The 21,598-nt window shown below is 37.9% G+C and overlaps 1 protein-coding gene and 27 non-coding genes across 28 annotated transcripts in view; 11 read left to right on the top strand and 17 right to left on the bottom strand.

Annotated features, from left to right (window-relative positions):
• Positions 1 to 21,598, bottom strand: part of LOC145909694 (serine/threonine-protein kinase/endoribonuclease IRE1-like) — a 137,874-nt gene that overhangs the window by 23,617 nt on the left and 92,659 nt on the right. The gene's annotated exons all lie outside the window — the stretch shown is intronic.
• On the bottom strand, positions 8,553 to 8,635 carry Trnal-uag (transfer RNA leucine (anticodon UAG)). Its single transcript has one exon. It is a non-coding gene; the product is annotated as a tRNA-Leu (tRNA).
• Trnas-gcu (transfer RNA serine (anticodon GCU)) lies at positions 9,054 to 9,135 on the top strand. Its single transcript has one exon. It is a non-coding gene; the product is annotated as a tRNA-Ser (tRNA).
• On the bottom strand, positions 9,223 to 9,313 carry Trnay-gua (transfer RNA tyrosine (anticodon GUA)). The gene is given in 2 exon segments: positions 9,223 to 9,258; positions 9,277 to 9,313. It is a non-coding gene; the product is annotated as a tRNA-Tyr (tRNA).
• On the top strand, positions 10,249 to 10,330 carry Trnas-gcu (transfer RNA serine (anticodon GCU)). Its single transcript has one exon. It is a non-coding gene; the product is annotated as a tRNA-Ser (tRNA).
• Positions 10,418 to 10,508, bottom strand: Trnay-gua (transfer RNA tyrosine (anticodon GUA)). The gene is given in 2 exon segments: positions 10,418 to 10,453; positions 10,472 to 10,508. It is a non-coding gene; the product is annotated as a tRNA-Tyr (tRNA).
• Positions 10,944 to 11,026, bottom strand: Trnal-cag (transfer RNA leucine (anticodon CAG)). Its single transcript has one exon. It is a non-coding gene; the product is annotated as a tRNA-Leu (tRNA).
• Trnas-gcu (transfer RNA serine (anticodon GCU)) lies at positions 11,445 to 11,526 on the top strand. The gene has a single exon. It is a non-coding gene; the product is annotated as a tRNA-Ser (tRNA).
• On the bottom strand, positions 12,150 to 12,232 carry Trnal-cag (transfer RNA leucine (anticodon CAG)). The gene has a single exon. It is a non-coding gene; the product is annotated as a tRNA-Leu (tRNA).
• Positions 12,651 to 12,732, top strand: Trnas-gcu (transfer RNA serine (anticodon GCU)). The gene has a single exon. It is a non-coding gene; the product is annotated as a tRNA-Ser (tRNA).
• On the bottom strand, positions 13,345 to 13,427 carry Trnal-cag (transfer RNA leucine (anticodon CAG)). The gene has a single exon. It is a non-coding gene; the product is annotated as a tRNA-Leu (tRNA).
• Trnas-gcu (transfer RNA serine (anticodon GCU)) lies at positions 13,846 to 13,927 on the top strand. The gene has a single exon. It is a non-coding gene; the product is annotated as a tRNA-Ser (tRNA).
• On the bottom strand, positions 14,503 to 14,585 carry Trnal-cag (transfer RNA leucine (anticodon CAG)). The gene has a single exon. It is a non-coding gene; the product is annotated as a tRNA-Leu (tRNA).
• Positions 15,004 to 15,085, top strand: Trnas-gcu (transfer RNA serine (anticodon GCU)). Its single transcript has one exon. It is a non-coding gene; the product is annotated as a tRNA-Ser (tRNA).
• Positions 15,173 to 15,263, bottom strand: Trnay-gua (transfer RNA tyrosine (anticodon GUA)). Its single transcript is given in 2 exon segments — positions 15,173 to 15,208; positions 15,227 to 15,263. It is a non-coding gene; the product is annotated as a tRNA-Tyr (tRNA).
• Trnal-cag (transfer RNA leucine (anticodon CAG)) lies at positions 15,698 to 15,780 on the bottom strand. The gene has a single exon. It is a non-coding gene; the product is annotated as a tRNA-Leu (tRNA).
• Positions 16,199 to 16,280, top strand: Trnas-gcu (transfer RNA serine (anticodon GCU)). Its single transcript has one exon. It is a non-coding gene; the product is annotated as a tRNA-Ser (tRNA).
• Positions 17,405 to 17,486, top strand: Trnas-gcu (transfer RNA serine (anticodon GCU)). The gene has a single exon. It is a non-coding gene; the product is annotated as a tRNA-Ser (tRNA).
• Trnay-gua (transfer RNA tyrosine (anticodon GUA)) lies at positions 17,574 to 17,664 on the bottom strand. Its single transcript is given in 2 exon segments — positions 17,574 to 17,609; positions 17,628 to 17,664. It is a non-coding gene; the product is annotated as a tRNA-Tyr (tRNA).
• Trnal-uag (transfer RNA leucine (anticodon UAG)) lies at positions 18,098 to 18,180 on the bottom strand. The gene has a single exon. It is a non-coding gene; the product is annotated as a tRNA-Leu (tRNA).
• On the top strand, positions 18,598 to 18,679 carry Trnas-gcu (transfer RNA serine (anticodon GCU)). The gene has a single exon. It is a non-coding gene; the product is annotated as a tRNA-Ser (tRNA).
• Positions 18,767 to 18,857, bottom strand: Trnay-gua (transfer RNA tyrosine (anticodon GUA)). Its single transcript is given in 2 exon segments — positions 18,767 to 18,802; positions 18,821 to 18,857. It is a non-coding gene; the product is annotated as a tRNA-Tyr (tRNA).
• Trnal-cag (transfer RNA leucine (anticodon CAG)) lies at positions 19,290 to 19,372 on the bottom strand. Its single transcript has one exon. It is a non-coding gene; the product is annotated as a tRNA-Leu (tRNA).
• Trnas-gcu (transfer RNA serine (anticodon GCU)) lies at positions 19,790 to 19,871 on the top strand. The gene has a single exon. It is a non-coding gene; the product is annotated as a tRNA-Ser (tRNA).
• Positions 19,959 to 20,049, bottom strand: Trnay-gua (transfer RNA tyrosine (anticodon GUA)). The gene is given in 2 exon segments: positions 19,959 to 19,994; positions 20,013 to 20,049. It is a non-coding gene; the product is annotated as a tRNA-Tyr (tRNA).
• On the bottom strand, positions 20,484 to 20,566 carry Trnal-cag (transfer RNA leucine (anticodon CAG)). The gene has a single exon. It is a non-coding gene; the product is annotated as a tRNA-Leu (tRNA).
• On the top strand, positions 20,986 to 21,067 carry Trnas-gcu (transfer RNA serine (anticodon GCU)). Its single transcript has one exon. It is a non-coding gene; the product is annotated as a tRNA-Ser (tRNA).
• Trnay-gua (transfer RNA tyrosine (anticodon GUA)) lies at positions 21,155 to 21,245 on the bottom strand. The gene is given in 2 exon segments: positions 21,155 to 21,190; positions 21,209 to 21,245. It is a non-coding gene; the product is annotated as a tRNA-Tyr (tRNA).

Raw genomic sequence — 21,598 nt, 5'->3', positions numbered from 1 at the left:
GTAATGTGTTTTCATAATTACCAATCCGCAAATTTCTAAATCCTGTGGGACACATATGAGTAAGTATTATCTTGTACTGTTATGTATTTTCATAATAACAAGTCCGAACATGTATCGTATTATTAGTTTTGTCTGTATGTAAAGCAGTCAATATGTTACTGTGATCAAAACACTTTACCTGTTGTTGGCAATGTTCGTCAGTATTTTCACATAACTGCACGTAACAGTGAGCGTACAGCGATTGTTCGTTCACAGACACGTTGTTCCACACGAATGAGCGAAACTTAAAGGATCCGAAAGAAGTTTGGTAGTTTCTCAAAATTACAATTGAATCTTCTGACTCCATCTCGTGGACGACAATGCAACTGCGATTATATGATTTTACATGTAAACTTTTTGTATTTTAATACAAACAAATCTGTGTTGATTTGAGATGTCTTTAAATATTTTGGAATGAAATAAAGTTATATAGACCAGTGTTAATTTGGTGGCATGAAATAGATCTAGAACAAACAAAGAATTTATATGAGAAATAGATTGTAGGATTAAAAATATATAAAGTTTAATGCTGATGTTTTCAAATCAATTTCGCTTGAATATAATTGACAGGAATGTATTTGCAAGGTTTTGTTTCGTCGACTTTTTACCTTTCGGTGATGAGTTCGTATTTCAAACCTCCTTCATCAGAATCCAAGTTGCTGACCCAGCATGATTTTAACTGACAAATAGAGTTTGAATTAAACAATGGCTTAACAAGAAATCCTCGCATTCATTATCAAAAAAAATGTCTAATAGAAAACATACATCATAAATAAACAATTTATTGTCAGTGCCGGATTAATAATTTCGCAAACAAAGCAAGCGCCTTTAGGGCAAGCTAAAAATCCAGTTCACTTAAATAACTTCATGACATAGGTTTTAGGTTTTGGATTAAATAAGTCTAGTGATCAGCAAAGTCATCGTAACTAAAGTTTATTTATTCCCAAATTTGACTTCGAGATATTCATCATTAAATTTATTCATTTAATCCAGTGTTTCTATCCTATGCTAACGCTGTATACGTCTGTTTTCAGGCCACATTTATACAACTTGCCTACGTACACCGGAGCTCTAGCACAGCATACTGACATATTTATATTTTAAATTATTGCTGAATATTAATACGCTTAGGTTTAGAGATTACCACAATATTGATCTGTTCACTTGTTGCCAAATCAACCTTAGCGTAAACAAAGTTTGGAACTTGGACGATTGAATTTGATCTGAGTGAATTTTTCATTTTCTCGTCACTAAACAACTCAAATGCGATCGTAATATTCCCGACCCTACGATGTGAAGTCAGAAAACTCTCTTTCCTGTTAAGTTTCGGTAAAGGGCATCAATTTCATCAAAGAAAATAAACCTATTTCAATACATACAGTTGAGTTGATATTGCTCCAGAAGCAGTTTTGATATCTCTGTTTAACATTCCTGGAATAACGCACGATATTTCCCAGATTGGATTGTAAGATGTCCGTCTCACAACTTGAGTGGTAAATTTGTAATTGCGAACTTGGTACATGAAGCTTACGTTGCTTTGGGATTTCTTTGAAAAGATATTGAGTATATTTTATTTAAATAAATAATCACAAAGACAATTCTTTGTTCAGTTGGTCGAAAGTGCAATTTGTCGAAAGTGCAATTTGAGGTTGGTGACATGGTTTATCTCAGTAGAGGATAATTGTGAACTCTTCCTTTACAAAACTTAAGTTGAATTTAGTTTTCTACGAAAGTAATTCAGAGAAACTATCCAGAAAATCGCAACCCATTATGCGGTTACTCACAATTAAACATCTTATCATTTTAACATTTTATGGCGTAATGGACGTCATTTATGTCATGATCGCTTCATATCTTGGTTCAAAACTGTTAACAAAGTTGGCGTCGTTAACGTGCAAAGCGAGTGTAGATAAGAAGAGTCAAATATAACACGAGACTTATCTATTGACTAAGCTTACGTTAGTAGGTTGCCTTCAGTTAAACTACTCCACTTTTAGTACCTAATAACCATGTTACTATTAACTGTATTATGGACCAGATTATTTACTACCACCTTCAATATATTCAGATGTTCATCGCACAATATTTCTTTGCTAAACATAAGTACCTCAAGAGTTGAATGACACTCGTCCAGTTCAAATTGGAAAATAGGATTTGTCGCTGCAGCTTTACAGTTTCTATGCAGAGTTTAGACTTGTCATTGTATGATTTGAAATATACAAAATATCTTGCCGATTTGCTTCCAATCTTCTCAACCCATGGGAACTGACACTGGAATAAAAGGTGTTTAGATAAACTTCAGATTAGCGAAGTTGATGTTGTAAAATGAATCGCCAATTTCACAGCTTAAAACAAACAGAAAATTATACAAGATTGACATCCGGTTTATATTTTTAACCAGTTAATAAAATGTAGATGTCCGACATCTGAATGACAGTGCGATATCCTCATTATAATTTGATTTTTTTAAATCTTACTTTAACTTGATAGAATTGGTGTTGCATTCCATTTCATTATACATCTTGCAATCTAAAAATAAAATAATTTTCTGGTTTCACCTTTCACGATTCAAATTGTGTTAAATTAAGAGCAAAATCATTCCTGGGTTAAAAAACATGATTTCTTCTCACTAGATTCACTTAATAAATATTCTCAGTAATTCTATCTGTAGGTTATGTTTACATTAATTACTCGAAATTTAAAAATTAAAGCAGCTGTCCTTCACAGAGTTAAGTTTGCATCGAAAAGCAAAGCAAGAGCTTGCAAACACAAGAAGCGCATGATATTGGAGGCAAAGCGATGCACGAGATCGCAAACGTCCATGAAATTTATTTGGTTTCAAAATTGCGTTGGCTAATCATAATGTCATCCACGCACTGAGTATTTCACTCAACACAGTGTCCGCATTGATGAAATATTTAATCGGTTTGTGTGTCAGTTTCTTTGTATGATCGGTTGCATTTTAACACAAACCTGAGTTGATTTTCATTGAAGGATGAGGAGTGTCAGAGTAATACACAAATATTTGAACATTAATTCTTCGGGCTTGAAGTTTTATTGTTTGATCCCTGCCAATAATTACCCCAGGATGTGAAGGATCATCGGATAAAATCTATTCAACAACATTTAGCAAAATATTAAATAATCTTTGTTTTGTTTAACTTTTGAAAAGAAACATAAATTGAAATTGTAACTTACGTACAAACCGTCCCGGTAGCCCTGATTATTCCCAAAGTGAGAATGAACAGCGGTAATCGATATTGTGAAATTACATCTCACTGGACTTGTTACAGAATAATTACAAACTAGACGTTGTAACAAGTTCCCACTGCTCGAAGTTGGAAGAACAAGAGTTGTTGGAAGATCGTCCACGTTCAACTCCGAATCACAAGAATTTTCGTTAACTAAACAACATTTGACAATTTACATTCCAAGATAAGTTTATATAAATTAAGTCAAACAGATTGTCGAATCGGAACAAGTGCACTGTATTCAACCCCAACACAACTATTGATTCAACTTATTTTCCATAAAATACAACTAAACACATTTCTAAAAAAATGCAACCAATATATTGTGTTGTGTTAATCAAAAGAAGATCATCTGTGCAAGACCATTTGTTTATATACCAGCTGTAGAAAAAGCCACAGTTTTGACTTGCTAAGTCTTATCAATGCGGCATAGCGGAGTATCGAATCCCGGTGTCGACAAATAAATAATTGTTTATGATACGTACCATCGCTATAAGACGATGATCACCTGCACATATGTAAAGCTAGTCGGACTCGTTGTGGGCTCGCGCATAAGGGTAGGTATCCACTATAAACGTTTCCTATATTTCAGCGTAAAGGGCGGAGGATGCCTGGAAAGCCACATATTTTTCGCATCTAGCCCGGACTTTAGGTGAAAGTGGCATCGATGCAGGTTAGATCTGACTCCAATTAAACCAAATAATTTTAATTTCACCACATTTTGTGTTTTGTGTGGATATTTGTTTTGCATAAATTTTTCGATCAGTTTGGTTTCGAAATTAAATATTTGTTTGTTTCCAAAAGTTTATGTGTCCAGTGTATGTTTAAGCATGTTAGATATATGGAAATCATGGCATTATCTGAATCCATCGAAGCCTTACGACGAGTCTACCGAGAGTTCAAGTTTTAGTCGAACTTTCTTTAATGACATTTCTTTTATCACCAACTTTAAAATTATTTGCGCATAAAACTAATTCAAACCTCAGGGCTGGAAAAATATTAACTTCCAATGGTTGCGTAATTTTTAAAGCAAAACCAAAAAATGAATGTCTTCCAGTGATTTAAAAAACGAGTCTTTTCAAACTAAGTTAAAAATTTGATAAATAATGAATGCCGTTACGTCTTCACATTGATTACCTAATGATGGTCAAATTAATTTTTCTGCATGTTTCTTGCGTTGTTTGGTTTTAGTTTATTACCTTTCATGAATGAAAAGTAAATTTGTGAACTTGAAGAAATGCCTCGCAACGTGGGACAACTCAAATACATTGAACCGGTTTCTGATTTCACAATTCCTGTTGTTCTTCCATCACCAGTAAACGTCCCCAACAAGGCACCGTTTGTGTTGCTTCCTTCGTAAACCTACAGTAAAAGTATGAAGTAACATACAATGTGTTAGTATGAAAAACGGAGAATTCCTTGTTCCACATGATCCAGTATTCGCATCCCAAACAAAAATTCAATTTATATCTCAATATTTTACATGCGTTGAATTGAGTTTTTTGGTTTACGTTCGGTTTGTTGAGTATAAAAATATTGGCACGTCTTGATGTAGTTGTTTAGATATCGTTGGAGATCAACAAGTTGCAGAGCAAAAGAAGATTTAACAGAAAAGAATAATTTAAGTTTTAACCCAAAAGGATATTACGTGAGATGTTCCGCATGAAAGAGTTTTGTCCAGGGTTCGCTTTAATGTTGTTTTAGCATCAATATCAGAACACAATAAAACCACCGTCTCTTTATTTATTTTAAAAAAGTGTCAAATTAAAAACAGCCACAAACGATCCGGGAAAACAACAGTAGAATTTATCGTCATTATTATTATTTTTGTATCTTTCAGTGGCGAAAGGAAATATTTATTAACTTGTTGTAATAAGTTTGGTTCACGTAAGACCTTCCACCCCTCAAAATTAAGGTTGGTTTAGTAGAACAACAGAGCGAGTATTTTTACCGAACAAATGTTGTTGCCGAGTGTGCTGTGGTAAACATGTATTGCAGCATTGCCACCGTTTCCTGTTGATAAAACTTTCCCATAACCTGTGCAGGAGGTGGAGAAGGCGAAAGCATATCGGTTTCCGCTATAAGCTGATGGTCGGCAAGATGACGATCCTCCGCCTACACAAGTATAACGTGTGATATGTCAGGTAACAACACATAACGATTTCACGTAACAAAAAAATACCTGTAACAACTAGGCACAAACACAAGAGCAAAATAATTCCCATTTCAAAGTTTTTCCTAAGATCGCCAAATTCTAGAACGACAAAGAAATCATTCTAATTAAAAAACAATACGACATAAAATGATTGATGATAGTTACTGATTCAACTTGTTGCAAAAAACATCACACTACTGATACCACATCTTTCCGTTTAAGTCATTGGTTTGTGTTTGGCCAAACAGTTGTAAACTTGCATTATCTCTAGCGCAAGATAACCTGTTGTACATTAGACGTATACGCTTCGTGTTACCGAGAAATGCAACGTCAAACAGTTACGACTTACGTTATAGATAAACGCCAAACCTAAGAAGTTGCTAATTAAGATTACTTTGTGATCTACCAATGTTATTCGACAATTTTTTAAAAGTAATACGACCCAATTAATTTGTATCCTAGTTGCTTAGACATTGCAATAATTTTTAACACTTTGCTCAGCTGCCTTTCGATACCTACTTTTCCCGGTCAAATGAATGCGGACAAACTGCTGCAAGACCCCGGCTTTACAGAAAAACTGCATTACCACTAAACACGTAGCAGGTATCTTCCCAACCACATGATGTGATTTTGTTTCTACTTTTAGCAATCGCGACACGCAGTACCAAGCACCTACTTTATCTTCTAATTTAGTCTCCCACCAAACAACCTGAGATTAATCTTGTACCAGGTACTGAATGACTTCATAAATATGTGAATAAAAATGAGGTAATTTCAACGCGCATCTATGACCAGAATATTTAATGTTTCAAACTTTTTATGATATGAGAAGACATTGCAGCAGTGGTGATCCGTAAAGATTTTTCTTGCAAGAGTAATTTTACTCCAAATAGTCGCACAACATGATAATGTTTCACAGTAAATGTCGAAAAGCCAAACCGCTTAAGCAGAAACGATTCTCTGGCAATTTAACAACGGCACTAATGTTTCGCATTGGAATTTATGTGTGAAAGTTGCCTGAATGCAGCAAGACCGAAATTGCTTGCGCGTGTCAGACAATATGACGTAAGGATCTGCATTGAAGCCTGGGGCAAATGTTGAACTTTTCGGTTCTGATCGTTTTAATATTTCGCTCTGATCGACGTTTTTAGGCAACTGATTGACAAAATTTTTTAACTACTTCCACACTTAACTCAATGTTACTTAATTCAATGGTGCGGCCACGTTCAGATCTGCTAAACATTTATTACTTAACTGTTCGATCTCCCGTTGAAAAACAACAAATATTCACGTTTTTTAAGAAAGAAAGTATTTTTTCTTGCGGTTTGCTTTTTTTTCAGTATAAATGTACAGTTATTAGAAAAATAAAATTCAAAACGGTCTTTGCTTGAGGTCATAATCGCTGAAACACATTTTGTCCACATGCGCGTTGTTGTTCTCACTTGTAATGCATGGAATTATCCGACCTATTCGGAATATCAAACTCACTCAACTATTATTGTTCAGGTTTATAACTTTCCAACTTTTGTGATTAGGAGTTTCCAAATGTAATCCCAAAATTTATTCGCCTTGAAATAAATATTGCTTGCGTTCAATCTTCTCAAAATACGATCCACGAGCGTTTGTTAAAGACGCGTTTGTAATTTTCAAATGCAGGTTTTTGCGGCAGAAGATAATTTTAGTAATCGCGACACGCACCGCCAAGCACCTACTTCAGCTTCTAATTTCGTCCCAGACCAAACAACTTGACATTAATCATGTACCAGGCACTGACTTCATCATAACACTGCAATCACAAGTATGCAGTAAGCACGGTAAGGAGACTTGAACATGCGTGCAAGGCCCAGTAATGTTTAATACCAACGACATTCAGATGGCTATATCTAGACAATTACAAAACAGATCACTAACAATGGAGAGTTTGTTCCATCGTATGCATGTACTTACATTTATTTCCGGACTAAACATAACAGAGTAACTGAGGTTTATAGATTGTATATGAATGTGCATAGACTGCAGCTGATGAGACAAGGCGCAACGCTTCGCTTGTGGCTTACGTATATATTTACTACACTTTCATCGATTGCACCACAAATAATATAAAAAGCTAGGAAAGAAATAAAAAATTATTATTTTTTTGCGAAAAAAAAATCCGGCGGAAGCGTAAATGGTGACTGAACAACAAAAGGTGTTTTATTACAACTTTACGTATGACATTGTTTTGTAAAAATTGTCTTCGTATGCAAACAAGTTGAATACGATTTCCAGGTGTAGCCTTCAACATGCCTGTTGTATTTCAGTGCCAAATTTAAATTCGCATTTTTGTGAAACAACGAATACCTGGCGAAGGCATGCTTCAACCGCGAAACGAAAATTCTGTTCCCGTAACAAAAATTCTGTTCCTGTAACGAAAATTCCGTTCCCGTGACAAACAATCTTCTTCCGTAACGAAAATTCTGCTCCCGTAACAACAATTCTGCTCCCGTAACAAAAATTCTGCTCCCGCAACAAAAATTCCATTCTCGTAACAAAAATTCTTCTCCCATAACGAAAATTCTTTTTCCGTAGCAAAAATTCTGCTCCCGTAACAAAAATTCCGTTCACGCAACAAAAAATCTTCTCCTGTAACGAAAATTCTGCCCACGTAACAAAAAATCATGTTCTCGCAACGAAAATTCTGTTCCCGTAACAAAAATTCTATGTATATGAGAATTAGTGGTTCAGACAACAACATTGCTGATCAAACTATTTCTTCCCACGAAGAATATGTTCAAAACAATTTACCTCATATACAAGTTAAGTATTCACAGCTCTGACACTAATCAACCAAATGAAGTTTGTTTTTCAACACGATTTTCTATGAAACATTCATCACATCAAGATGACAATTAAGTACATGTTTTGGCCGAACGATGAGTCCATTGGTCAGGGCCATGGGCAACTAATTCTTTGCACTCTGCACGTGGGGTACCGAATATCACACTCGTCGTATTTGTTGTCGTTTAGGTTACAAAGATATCACTCAGGTTTTTTTGCTCTGTTATAAACTGACTTTTTATAACAAAAAATGATTCGCCATCGGAGAACTAAGTAGCACCGGGAAACCATGACAGGATCGGGATTCGAACCCGCGCCTCCGGGGTAGACTGCGACCTAAACGCAGCGCCATCGACCACTCGGCCATCCTGCCTCTGCACAGCAATATCGTTTTGTTAGGGCAAAACTTTTGTGAAAGAAACACTAAAATATTTGTTCACGCCTGCACCAATTGCTAACCTTGAACGGAATGGCTGTCATGATTCCGATATCACAAAAACGATGAAGGCATTGATAATACTCAATTCGAAACAAATCATGTGAAACTAGTTATACTAACGCATACTGTTTCAAAAGTACTTTTACATAAACTGCCTGGAACTTCAGATGTATTTGCAACAAACTATACCGACCTTACAACACAACTATTGAATGATGTGGCTAACCATCTACCAAGTTTAGGGGAAATCAATTTAATGTAATTATTATTTCAAATAAAATTGGTTCTAAAAAGACAATATTTTTCCAAACAAATCTCGCACAAATATTTCATTTAACGCAAGGTTGTGGTCGACGAGGTGGCCGAGTGGTTAAGGCGATGGACTGCTAATCCATTGTGCTCTGCACGCGTGGGTTCAAATCCCATCCTCGTCGATTGCAGTTGCAGTTTTGCAGCGGTACACGCTACTGTTCAATAGTTTTAACATCAATTGGAAACATCACACACCGCGCAATATAAAGTCCTTCGAACCGGATTCGAACCAGTGACCTATGGATTTCTGACAAGCTCAGCCGCTACAGTCCACCGCTCTACCAACTGAGATATCGAAGGATGTTGCAAACAGTCTAATTCGTATTATGTATATGAGAGTTGGTGGTTCAGACAACAACATTGCTGATGAAACTATTTCTTCCCACGAAGAATATGTTCAAAACAATTTACCTCATATACAAGTTAAGTATTCACAGCTCTGACACTAATCAACCAAATGAAGTTTGTTTTTCAACACGATTTTCTATGAAACATTCATCACACCAAGATGACAATTAATTCCTTTTTTTGCCCGAACGATAAGTCTATTGGTTATGGCCATTGGCAACTAATTCTTTGCACTCTGCACGTGAGGTACCGAATATCACACTCATCGTATTTGTTGTGGTTTAGGTTACAAAGATATTACTCAGGTTTTTTTGCTCTGAGATAAAATGTTTTTTTACAACAAAAAATGTTTCGCCATCGGAGAACTAAGAAGCACCGGGAAACCATGACAGGATCGGGATTCGAACCCGCGCCTTCAGGACAGACTGCGACCTAAACGCAGCGCCTTAGACCACTCGCCCATCCTGCCTCTGCACTGCAATATCGTTTTGTTAGGGCAACATTTTTGTGAAAGAAACACTAAAATATTTGTTCACGCCTGCACCAATTGCTAACCTTGAACGGAATGACTGTCATGATTCCGAAATCACAAAAACGATGAAGGCATTTATATTATTCAATTCGAAACAAATCATGTGAAACTAGTTATACTAACGCATACTTTTTCAAAAGTACTTTTACCTAAACTGCCTGAAACTTCAGATGTATTTGCAACAATCTATACCGACCTTCCAACACAACTATTGAATGATGTGGCTAACCATCTACCAAGTTTAGGGGAAATCAATTTAATGTAATTATTATTTCAAACAAAATTGGTTCTGAAAAGACAATATTTTTCCAAACAAATCTCGCACAAATATTTCATTTAACGCAAGGTTGTGGTCGACGAGGTGGCCGAGTGGTTAAGGCGATGGACTGCTAATCCATTGTGCTCTGCACGCGTGGGTTCTAATCCCATCCTCGTCGATTGCAGTTGCAGTTTTGCAGCCGAACACGCTACTGTTCTATAGTTTTAACATCAATTGGAAAAATCACAAACCGCGCAAAATAAAGACCTTCGAACCGGATTCGAACCAGTAACCTATGGATTTCTGACAAGCTCAGCCGCTACAGTCCACCGCTCTAGCAACTGAACTATCGAAGGATGTTGCAAACAGTGTAATTTGTATTATGTATATAAGAGTTGGTGGTTCAGACAACAACATTGTTGATCAAACTATTTCTTCCCACGAAGAATATGTTCAAAACAATTTACCTCATATACAAGTTAAGTATTCACAGCTCTGACACTAATCAACCACGTGAAGTTTGTTTTTCAACACGATTTTCTTTGAAACATTCATCACATCAAGATGATAATTAAGTACATGTTTTGGCCGAACGATAAGTCTATTGGTTAGGGCCATGGGCAACTAATTCTTTGCACTCTGCACGTGGGGTACCGAATAACACACTCGTCGTATTTGTTGTCGTTTAGGTTACAAAGATATCACTCAGGTTTTTTTTTGCTCTGAGATAAACTATTTTTTATAACAAAAAATGTTTCGCCATCGGAGAACTAAGTAGCACCGGGAAACCATGACAGGAGCGGGATTCGAACCCGCGCCTCCAGGGGAGACAGCGACCTGAACGCAGCGCCTTAGACCACTCGGCCATCCTGCCTCTGCACTGCAATATCGTTTTGTTAGGGCAACACTTATGTGAAAGAAACACTAAAATATTTGTTCACGCCCGCACCAATTGCTAACCTTGAACGGAATGGCTGTCATGATTCCGATATCACAAAAACGATAAAGGCATTGATAATACTCAATTAGAAACAAATGATGTGAAACTAGATATACTAACGCATACTTTTTCAAAAGTACTTTTACCTAAACTGCCTGGAACTTCAGATGTATTTGCAACAAACTATACCGACCTTCCAACACAACTATTGAATGATGTGGCTAACCATCTACCAAGTTTAGGGGAAATCAATTTAATGTAATTATTATTTCAAATAAAATTGGTTCTGAAAAGACAATATTTTTCCAAACAAATCTCGCACAAATATTTCATTTAACGCAAGGTTGTGGTCGACGAGGTGGCCGAGTGGTTAAGGCGATGGACTGCTAATCCATTGTGCTCTGCACGCGTGGGTTCGAATCCCATCCTCGTCGATTGCAGTTGCAGTTTTGCAGCCGTACACGCTACTGTTCTATAGTTTTAACATCAATTGGAAAAATCACAAACCGCGCAAAATAAAGTCCTTCCAACCGGATTCGAACCGGATTCGAACCAATGACCTATAGATTTCTGACAAACTCAGCCGCTACAGTCCACCGCTCTACCAACTGAGCTTTCGAAGGATGTTGCAAACAGTGTAATTTGTATTATGTATATGAGAGTTGGTGGTTCAGACAACAACATTGCTGATCAAACTATTTCTTCCCACGAAGAATATGTTCAAAACAATTTACCTCATATACAAGTTAAGTATTCACAGCTCTGACACTAATCAACCAAATGAAGTTTGTTTTTCAACACGATTTTCTATGAAACATTCATCACATCAAGATGATAATTAAGTACATGTTTTGGCCGAACGATAAGTCTATTGGTTAGGGCCATGGGCAACTAATTCTTTGCACTCTGCACGTGAGGTACCGAATATCACACTCGTCGTATTTGTTGTCGTTTAGGTTACAAAGATATCACTCAGGTTTTTTTTGCTCTGTTATAAACTGTTTTTTATAACAAAAAATGTTTCGCCATCGGAGAACTAAGTAGCACCGGGAAACCATGACAGGAGCGGGATTCGAACCCGCGCCTCCAGGGGAGACTGCGACCTGAACGCAGCGCCTAAGACCACTCGGCCATCCTGCCTCTGCACAGCGATATCGTTTTGTTAGGGCAACATTTTTGTGAAAGAAACACTAAAATATTTGTTCACGCCTGCACCAATTGCTAACCTTGAACGGCATGGCTGTCATGATTCCGATATCACAAAAATGATAAAGGCATTCATGATACTCAATTCGAAACAAATCATGTGAAACTAGTTATAATAACGCATACTTTTTCAAAAATACTTTTACCTAAACTGCCTGGAACTTCAGATGTATTTGCAACAAACTATACCGACCTTCCAACACAACTATTGAATGATGTGGCAAACCATCTACCAAGTTTAGGGGAAATCAATTTAATACAATTATTATTTCAAATAAAATTGGTAATAAAAAGACAATATTTTTCCAAACAAATCTCGCACAAATATTTCATTTAACGCATGGTTGTGGTTGACGAGGTGGCCGAGTGGTTAAGGCGATGGACTGCTAATCCATTGTGCTCTGCACGCGTGGGTTCGAATCCCATCCTCGTCGATTGCAGTTGCAGTTTTGCAGAGGTACACGCTACTGTTCAATAGTTTTAACATCAATTGGAAAAATCACAAACCGCGCAAAATAAAGTCCTTCCAACCGGATTCGAACCAATGACCTATAGATTTCTGACAAACTCAGCCGCTACAGTCCACCGCTCTACCAACTGAGCTTTCGAAGGATGTTGCAAACAGTGTAATTTGTATTATGTATATGAGAGTTGGTGGTTCAGACAACAACATTGCTGATCAAACTATTTCTTCCCACGAAGAATATGTTCAAAACAATTTACCTCATATACAAGTTAAGTATTCACAGCTCTGACACTAATCAACCAAATGAAGTTTGTTTTTCAACACGATTTTCTATGAAACATTCATCACATCAAGATGATAATTAAGTACATGTTTTGGCCGAACGATAAGTCTATTGGTTAGGGCCATGGGCAACTAATTATTTGCACTCTGCACGTGGGGTACCGAATATCACACTCGTCGTATTTGTTGTCGTTTAGGTTACAAAGATATCACTCAGGTTTTTTTTGCTCTGAGATGAACTGTTTTTTATAAAATAAAATGTTTCGCCAACGGAGAACTAAGTAGCAACGGGAAACCATGACAGGATCGGGATTCGAACCCGCACCTCCGGGGGAGACTGCGATCTGAACGCAGCGCCTTAGACCACTCGGCCATCCTGCCTCTGCACTGCAATATCGTTTTGTTAGGGCAACATTTTTGTGACAGAAACTCTAAAATATTTGTTAACGCCTGCACCAATTGCTAACCTTGAACGGAATGGCTGACATGATTCCGATATCACAAAAACGATAAAGGCATTGATAATACTCAATTCGAAACAAATCATGTGAAACTAGTTATACTAACGCATACTTTTTCAAAAGTACTTTTACCTAAACTGCCTGGAACTTCAGATGTATTTGCAACAAACTATACCGACCTTCCAACACAACTATTGAATGATGTGGCAAACCATCTACCAAGTTTAGGGGAAATAAATTTAATGTAATTATTATTTCAAATAAAATTGGTTCCGAAAAGACAATATTTTTCCAAACAAATCTTGCACAAATATTTCATTTAACGCAAGGTTGTTGTCGACGAGGTGGCCGAGTGGTTAAGGCGATGGACTGCTAATCCATTGTGCTCTGCACGCGTGGGTTCGAATCCCATCCTCGTCGATTGCAGTTGCAGTTTTGCAGCGGTACACGCTACTGTTCAATAGTTTTAACATCAATTGGAAAAATCACAAACCGTGACCTATGGATTTCTGACAAGCTCAGCCGCTACAGTCCACCGCTCCACCAACTGAGCTATCGAAGGATGTTGCAAACAGTCTAATTTGTATTATCTATATAAGAGTTGGTGTTTCAGACAACAACATTGCTGATCAAACTATTTCTTCCCACGAAGAATATGTTCAAAACAATTTACCTCATAAACAAGTTAAGTATTCACAGCTCTGACACTAATCAACCAAATGAAGTTTGTTTTTCAACACGATTTTCTATGAAACATTCATCACATCAAGATGATAATTAAGTACATGTTTTGGCCGAACGATAAGTCTATTGGTTAGGGCCATGGGCAACTAATTCTTTGCACTCTGCACGTGGGGTACCGAATATCACACTCGTCGTATTTGTTGTCGTTTAGGTTACAAAGATATCACTCAGGTTTTTTTGCTCTGAGATGAACTGTTTTTTATAACATCAAATGTTTCGCCAACGGAGAACTAAGTAGCAACGGGAAACCATGACAGGAGCGGGATTCGAACCCGCGCCTCCAGGGGAGACTGCGACCTGAACGCAGCGCCTTAGACCACTCGGCCATACTGCCTCTGCACTGCAATATCGTTTTGTTAGGGCAACATTTTTGTGAAAGAAACACTAAAATATTTGTTCACGCCTGCACCAATTGCTAACCTTGAACGGAATGGCTGTCATGATTCCGATATCACAAAAACGATAAAGGCATTGATAATACTCAATTAGAAACCAATGATTTGAAACTAGTTATACTAACGCATGCTTTTTCAAAAGTACTTTTACCTAAACTGCCTGGAACTTCAGATGTATTTGCAACAAACTATACCGACCTTCCAACACAACTATTGAATGATGTGGCAAACCATCTACCAAGTTTAGGGGAAATCAATTTAATGTAATTATTACTTCAAATAAAATTGGTTCTAAAAAGACAATATTTTTCCAAACATATCTCGCATAAATATTTCATTTAACGCAAGGTTGTGGTCGACGAAGTGGCCGAGTGGTTAAGGCGATGGACTGCTAATCCATTGTGCTCTGCACGCGTGGGTTCGAAACCCATCCTCGTCGATTGCACTTGCAGTTTTGCAGCGGAACACGCTACTGTTCAATAGTTTTAACATCAATTGAAAAAATCACAAACCGCGCAAAATAAAGTCCTACGAACCAGATTCGAACCAGTGACCTATGGATTTCTGACAAGCTCAGCCGCTACAGTCCACCGCTCTACCAACTGAGCTATCGAAGGATGTTGCAAACAGTCTAATTTGGTTTATGTATATGAGAGTTGGTGGTTGATACAACAACATTGCTGATCAAACTATTTCTTCCCACGAAGAATATGTTCAAAACAATTTACCTCATATACAAGTTAAGTATTCACAGCTCTGACACTAATCAACCAAATGAAGTTTGTTTTTCAACACGATTTTCTATGAAACATTCATCACATCAAGATGATAATTAAGTACATGTTTTGGCCGAACGATAAGTCTATTGGTTAGGGCCATGGGCAACTAATTCTTTGCACTCTGCACGTGAGGTACCGAATATCACACTCGTCGTATTTGTTGTCGTTTAGGTTACAAAGATATCACTCAGGTTTTTTTTGCTCTGTTATAAACTGTTTTTTATAACAAAAAATGTTTCGCCATCGGAGAACTAAGTAGCACCGGGAAACCATGACAGGAGCGGGATTCGAACCCGCGCCTCCAGGGGAGACTGCGACCTGAACGCAGCGCCTAAGACCACTCGGCCATCCTGCCTCTGCACAGCGATATCGTTTTGTTAGGGCAACATTTTTGTGAAAGAAACACTAAAATATTTGTTCACGCCTGCACCAATTGCTAACCTTGAACGGCATGGCTGTCATGATTCCGATATCACAAAAATGATAAAGGCATTCATGATACTCAATTCGAAACAAATCATGTGAAACTAGTTATAATAACGCATACTTTTTCAAAAATACTTTTACCTAAACTGCCTGGAACTTCAGATGTATTTGCAACAAACTATACCGACCTTCCAACACAACTATTGAATGATGTGGCAAACCATCTACCAAGTTTAGGGGAAATCAATTTAATACAATTATTATTTCAAATAAAATTGGTAATAAAAAGACAATATTTTTCCAAACAAATCTCGCACAAATATTTCATTTAACGCATGGTTGTGGTTGACGAGGTGGCCGAGTGGTTAAGGCGATGGACTGCTAATCCATTGTGCTCTGCACGCGTGGGTTCGAATCCCATCCTCGTCGATTGCAGTTGCAGTTTTGCAGAGGTACACGCTACTGTTCAATAGTTTTAACATCAATTGGAAAAATCACAAACCGCGCAAAATAAAGTCCTTCCAACCGGATTCGAACCGGATTCGAACCAATGACCTATAGATTTCTGACAAACTCAGCCGCTACAGTCCACCGCTCTACCAACTGAGCTTTCGAAGGATGTTGCAAACAGTGTAATTTGTATTATGTATATGAGAGTTGGTGGTTCAGACAACAACATTGCTGATCAAACTATTTCTTCCCACGAAGAATATGTTCAAAACAATTTACCTCATATACAAGTTAAGTATTCACAGCTCTGACACTAATCAACCAAATGAAGTTTGTTTTTCAACACGATTTTCTATGAAACATTCATCACATGAAGATGATAATTAAGTACATGTTTTGGCCGAACGATAAGTCTATTGGTTAGGGCCATGGGCAACTAATTCTTTGCACTCTGCACGTGGGGTACCGAATAACACACTCGTCGTATTTGTTGTCGTTTAGGTTACAAAGATATCACTCAGGTTTTTTTTGCTCTGAGATGAACTGTTTTTTATAACATAAAATGTTTCGCCAACGGAGAACTAAGTAGCAACGGGAAACCATGACAGGATCGGGATTCGAACCCGCACCTCCGGGGGAGACTGCGATCTGAACGCAGCGCCTTAGACCAGTCGGCAGTCCTGCCTCTGTACTGCAATATCGTTTTGTTAGGGCAACATTTTTGTGAAAGAAACACAAAAATATTTGTTCACGCCTGCACCAATTGCTAACCTTGAACGGCATGGCTGTCATGATTCCGATATCACAAAAACGATAAAGGCATTTATAATACTCAATTAGAAACCAATGATGTGAAACTAGTTATACTAACGCATACTTTTTCAAAAGTACTTTTACCTAAACTGCCTGGAACTTCAGATGTATTTGCAACAAACTATACCGACCTTCCAACACAACTATTGAATGATGTGGCAAACCATCTACCAAGTTTAGGGGAAATCACTTTAATGTAATTATTATTTCAAATAAAATTGGTTCTAAAAAGACAATATTTTTCCAAACAAATCTCGCACAAATATTTCATTTAACGCAAGGTTGTGGTCGACGAGGTGGCCGAGTGGTTAAGGCGATGGACTGCTAATCCATTGTGCTCTGCACGCGTGGGTTCGAATCCCATCCTCGTCGATTGCAGCATCAGTTTTGCAGCGGTACACGCTACTGTTCAATAGTTTCAACATCAATTGGAAAAATCACAAACCGCGCAAAATAAAGTCCTTCGAACCGGATTCGAACCAGTGACCTATGGATTTCTGACAAGCTCAGCCGCTACAGTCCACCGCTCTACCAACTGAGCTATCGAAGGATGTTGCAAACTGTCTAATTTGTATTATGTATATGAGAGTTGGTGGTTCAGACAACAACATTGCTGATCAAACTATTTCTTCCCACGAAGAATATGTTCAAAAAATTTACCTCATTTACAAGTTAAGTATTCACAGCTCTGACACTAATCAACCAAATGAAGTTTGTTTTTCAACACGATTTTCTATGAAACATTCATCACATCAAGATGATAATTAAGTACATGTTTTGGCCGAACGATAAGTCTATTGGTTAGGGCCATTGACAACTAATTCTTTGCACTCTGCACGTGCGGTACCGAATATCACACTCGTCGTATTTGTTGTCGTTAAGGTTACAAAGATATTACTCAGGTTTTTTTTGCTCTGAGATAAAATGTTTTTTACAACAAAAAATGTTTCGCCATCGGAGAACTAAGTAGCACCGGGAAACCATGACAGGATCGGGATTCGAACCCGCGCCTCCAGGGCAGACTGCGACCTAAACGCAGCGCCTTACACCACTCGGCCATCCTGCCTCTGCACTGCAATATCGTTTTGTTAGGGCAACATTTTTGTAAAGAAAACACAAAAATATTTGTTCACGCCTGCACCAATTGCTAACCTTGAACGGTATGGCTGTCATGATTCCGATATCACAAAAACGATAAAGGCATTGATAATACTCAATTCGAAATAAATCATGTGAAACTAGTTATACCAACGCATACTTTTTCAAAAGTACTTTTACCTAAACTGCCTGGAACTTCATATGTATTTGCAACAAACTATACCGACCTTCCAACACAACTATTGAATGATGTGGCTAACCATCTACCAAGTTTAGGGGAAATCAATTTAATGTAATTATTATTTCAAATAAAATTGGTTATAAAAAGACAATATTTTTCCAAACAAATCTCGCACAAATATTCATTTAACGCAAGGTTGTGGTCGACGAGGTGGCCTAGTGGTTAAGGCGATGGACTGCTAATCCATTGTGCTCTGCACGCGTGGGTTCGAATCCCATCCTCGTCGATTGCAGTTGCAGTTTTGCAGCGGTACACGCTACTGTTCAATAGTTTTAAAATCAATTGGAAAAATCACAAACCGCGCAAAATAAAGTCCTTCGAACCGGATTCGAACCAGTGACCTATGGATTTCTGACAAGCTCAGCCGCTACAGTCCACCGCTCTACCAACTGAGCTATCGAAGGATGTTGCAAACCGTCTAATTTGTGTTAAGTATATGAGAGTTGGTGGTTCAGACAACAATATTGCTGATCAAACTATTTCTTCCCACGAAGAATATGTTCAAAACAATTTACCTCATATACAAGTTAAGTATTCACAGCTCTGACACTAATCAACCAAATGAAGTTTGTTTTTCAACACGATTTTCTATGAAACATTCATCACATCAAGATGATAATTAAGTACATGTTTTGGCAGCACCATAAGTCTATTGGTTAGGGCCATGGGCAACTAATTCTTTGCACTCTGCACGTGGGGTACCGAATATCACACTCGTCGTATTTGTTGTCGTTTAGGTTACAAAGATATCACTCCGGATTTTTGCTCTGAGATAAACTGTTTTTTACAACAAAAAATGTTTCGCCATCGGAGAACTAAGTAGCACCGGGAAACCATGACAGGAGCGGGATTCGAACCCGCGCCTTTAGGGGAGACTACGATCTGAACGCAGCGCCTTAGACCACTCGGCAATCCTGCCTCTGCACTGCAATATCGTTTTGTTAGGGCAAAACTTTTGTGAAAGAAACTCTAAAATATTTGTTAACGCCTGCACCAATTGCTAACCTTGAACGGAATGGCTGACATGATTCCGATATCACAAAAACGATAAAGGCATTGATAATACTCAATTAGAAACAAATCATGTGAAACTAGTTATGCTAACGCATACTTTTGCAAAAGTATTTTTACCTTAACTGCCTGGAACTTCAGATATATTTGCAACAAACTATACCGACCTTCCAACACAACTATTCAATGATGTGGCAAACCATCTACCAAGTTTAGGGGAAATCAATTTAATGTAATTATTAATTCAAACAAAATTGTTTCTAAAAAGACAGTATTTTTCCAAACAAATCTCGCACAAATATTTCATTAACGCAAGGTTGTGGTCGACGAGGTGGCCGAGTGGTTAAGGCGATGGACTGCTAATCCATTGTGCTCTGCACGCGTGGGTTCGAATCCCATCCTCGTCGATTGCAGTTGCAGTTTTGCAGCGGTACACGCTACTGTTCAATAGTTTTAACATCAATTGGAAAAATCACAAACCGCGCAAAATAAAGTCCTACGAACCGGATTCGAACCAGTGGCCTATGGATTTCTGACCAGCTCAGCCGCTACAGTCCACCGCTCTACCAACTGAGCTATCGAAGGATGTTGCAAACTGTCTAATTTGTATTATGTATATGAGAGTTGGTGTTTCAGACAACAACATTGCTGATCAAACTATTTCTTCCCACGAAGAATATGTTCAAAACAATTTACCTCATATACAAGTTAAGTATTCACAGCTCTGACACTAATCAACCAAATGAAGTTTGTTTTTCAACACGATTTTCTATGAAACATTCATCACATGAAGATGATAATTAAGTACATGTTTTGGCCGAACGATAAGTCTATTGGTTAGGGCCATGGGCAACTAATTCTTTGCACTCTGCACGTGGGGAACCGAATATCACACTCGTCGTATTTGTTTTCGTTTAGGTTACAAAGATATCACTCAGGTTTTTTTTGCTCTGAGATAAACTGTTTTTTATAACATAAAATGTTTCGCCAACGGAGAACTAAGTAGCACCGGGAAACCATGACAGGAGCGGGATTCGAACCCGCGCCTCCAGGGGAGACTGCGACCTGAACGCAGCGCCTTAGACCACTCGGCCATCCTGCCTCTGCACTGCAATATCGTTTTGTTAGGGCAACATTTTTGTGAAAGAAACACTAAAATATTTGTTCACGCCTGCACCAATTGCTAACCTTGAACGGAATGGCTGTCATGATTCCGATATCACAAAAACGATAAAGGCATTGATAATACTCAATTCGAAACAAATGATGTGAAACTAGTTATACTAACGCATACTTTTTCAAAAGTACTTTTACCTTAACTGTGCCTGGAACTTCAGATGTATTTGCAACAAACTATACCGACCTTCCAACACAACTATTGAATGATGTGGCAAACCATCTACCAAGTTTAGGGAAATCAATTTAATGTAATTATTTTTTCAAATAAAATTGGTACTAAAAAGACAATATTTTTCCAAACAAATCTCTCACAAATATTTCATTTAACGCAAGGTTGTGGTCGACGAGGTGGCCGAGTGGTTAAGGCGATGGACTGCTAATCCATTGTGCTCTGCACGCGTGGGTTCGAATCCCATCCTCGTCGATTGCAGTATCAGTTTTGCAGCGGTACACGCTACTGTTCAATAGTTTTAACATCAATTGGAAAAATCACAAACCGCGCAAAATAAAGTCCTTCGAACCGGATTCGAACCAGTGACCTATGGATTTCTGACAAGCTCAGCCGCTACAGTCCACCGCTCTACCAACTGAGCTATCGAAGGATGTTGCAAACTGTCTAATTTGTATTATGTATATGAGAGTTGGTGTTTCAGACAACAACATTGCTGATCAAACTATTTCTTCCCACGAAGAATATGTTCAAAACAATTTACCTCATATTCAAGTTAAGTATTCACAGCTCTGACACTAATCAACCAAATGAAGTTTGTTTTTCAACACGATTTTCTATGAAACATTCATCACATGAAGATGATAATTAAGTACATGTTTTGGCAGAACGATAAGTCTATTTGTTAGGGCCATGGGCAACTAATTATTTGCACTCTGCACGTGGAGTACCGAATATCACACTCGTCGTATTTGTTGTCGTTTAGGTTACAAAGATATCACTCAG

This window comes from Ascidia mentula, chromosome 7 (assembly GCF_947561715.1).
Source record: "Ascidia mentula chromosome 7, kaAscMent1.1, whole genome shotgun sequence".
Lineage (NCBI taxonomy): Eukaryota > Metazoa > Chordata > Ascidiacea > Phlebobranchia > Ascidiidae > Ascidia > Ascidia mentula.
The sequence above is the reverse complement of the archived record's forward strand: the minus strand, read 5'-3'. Positions and strand labels throughout refer to the sequence as shown.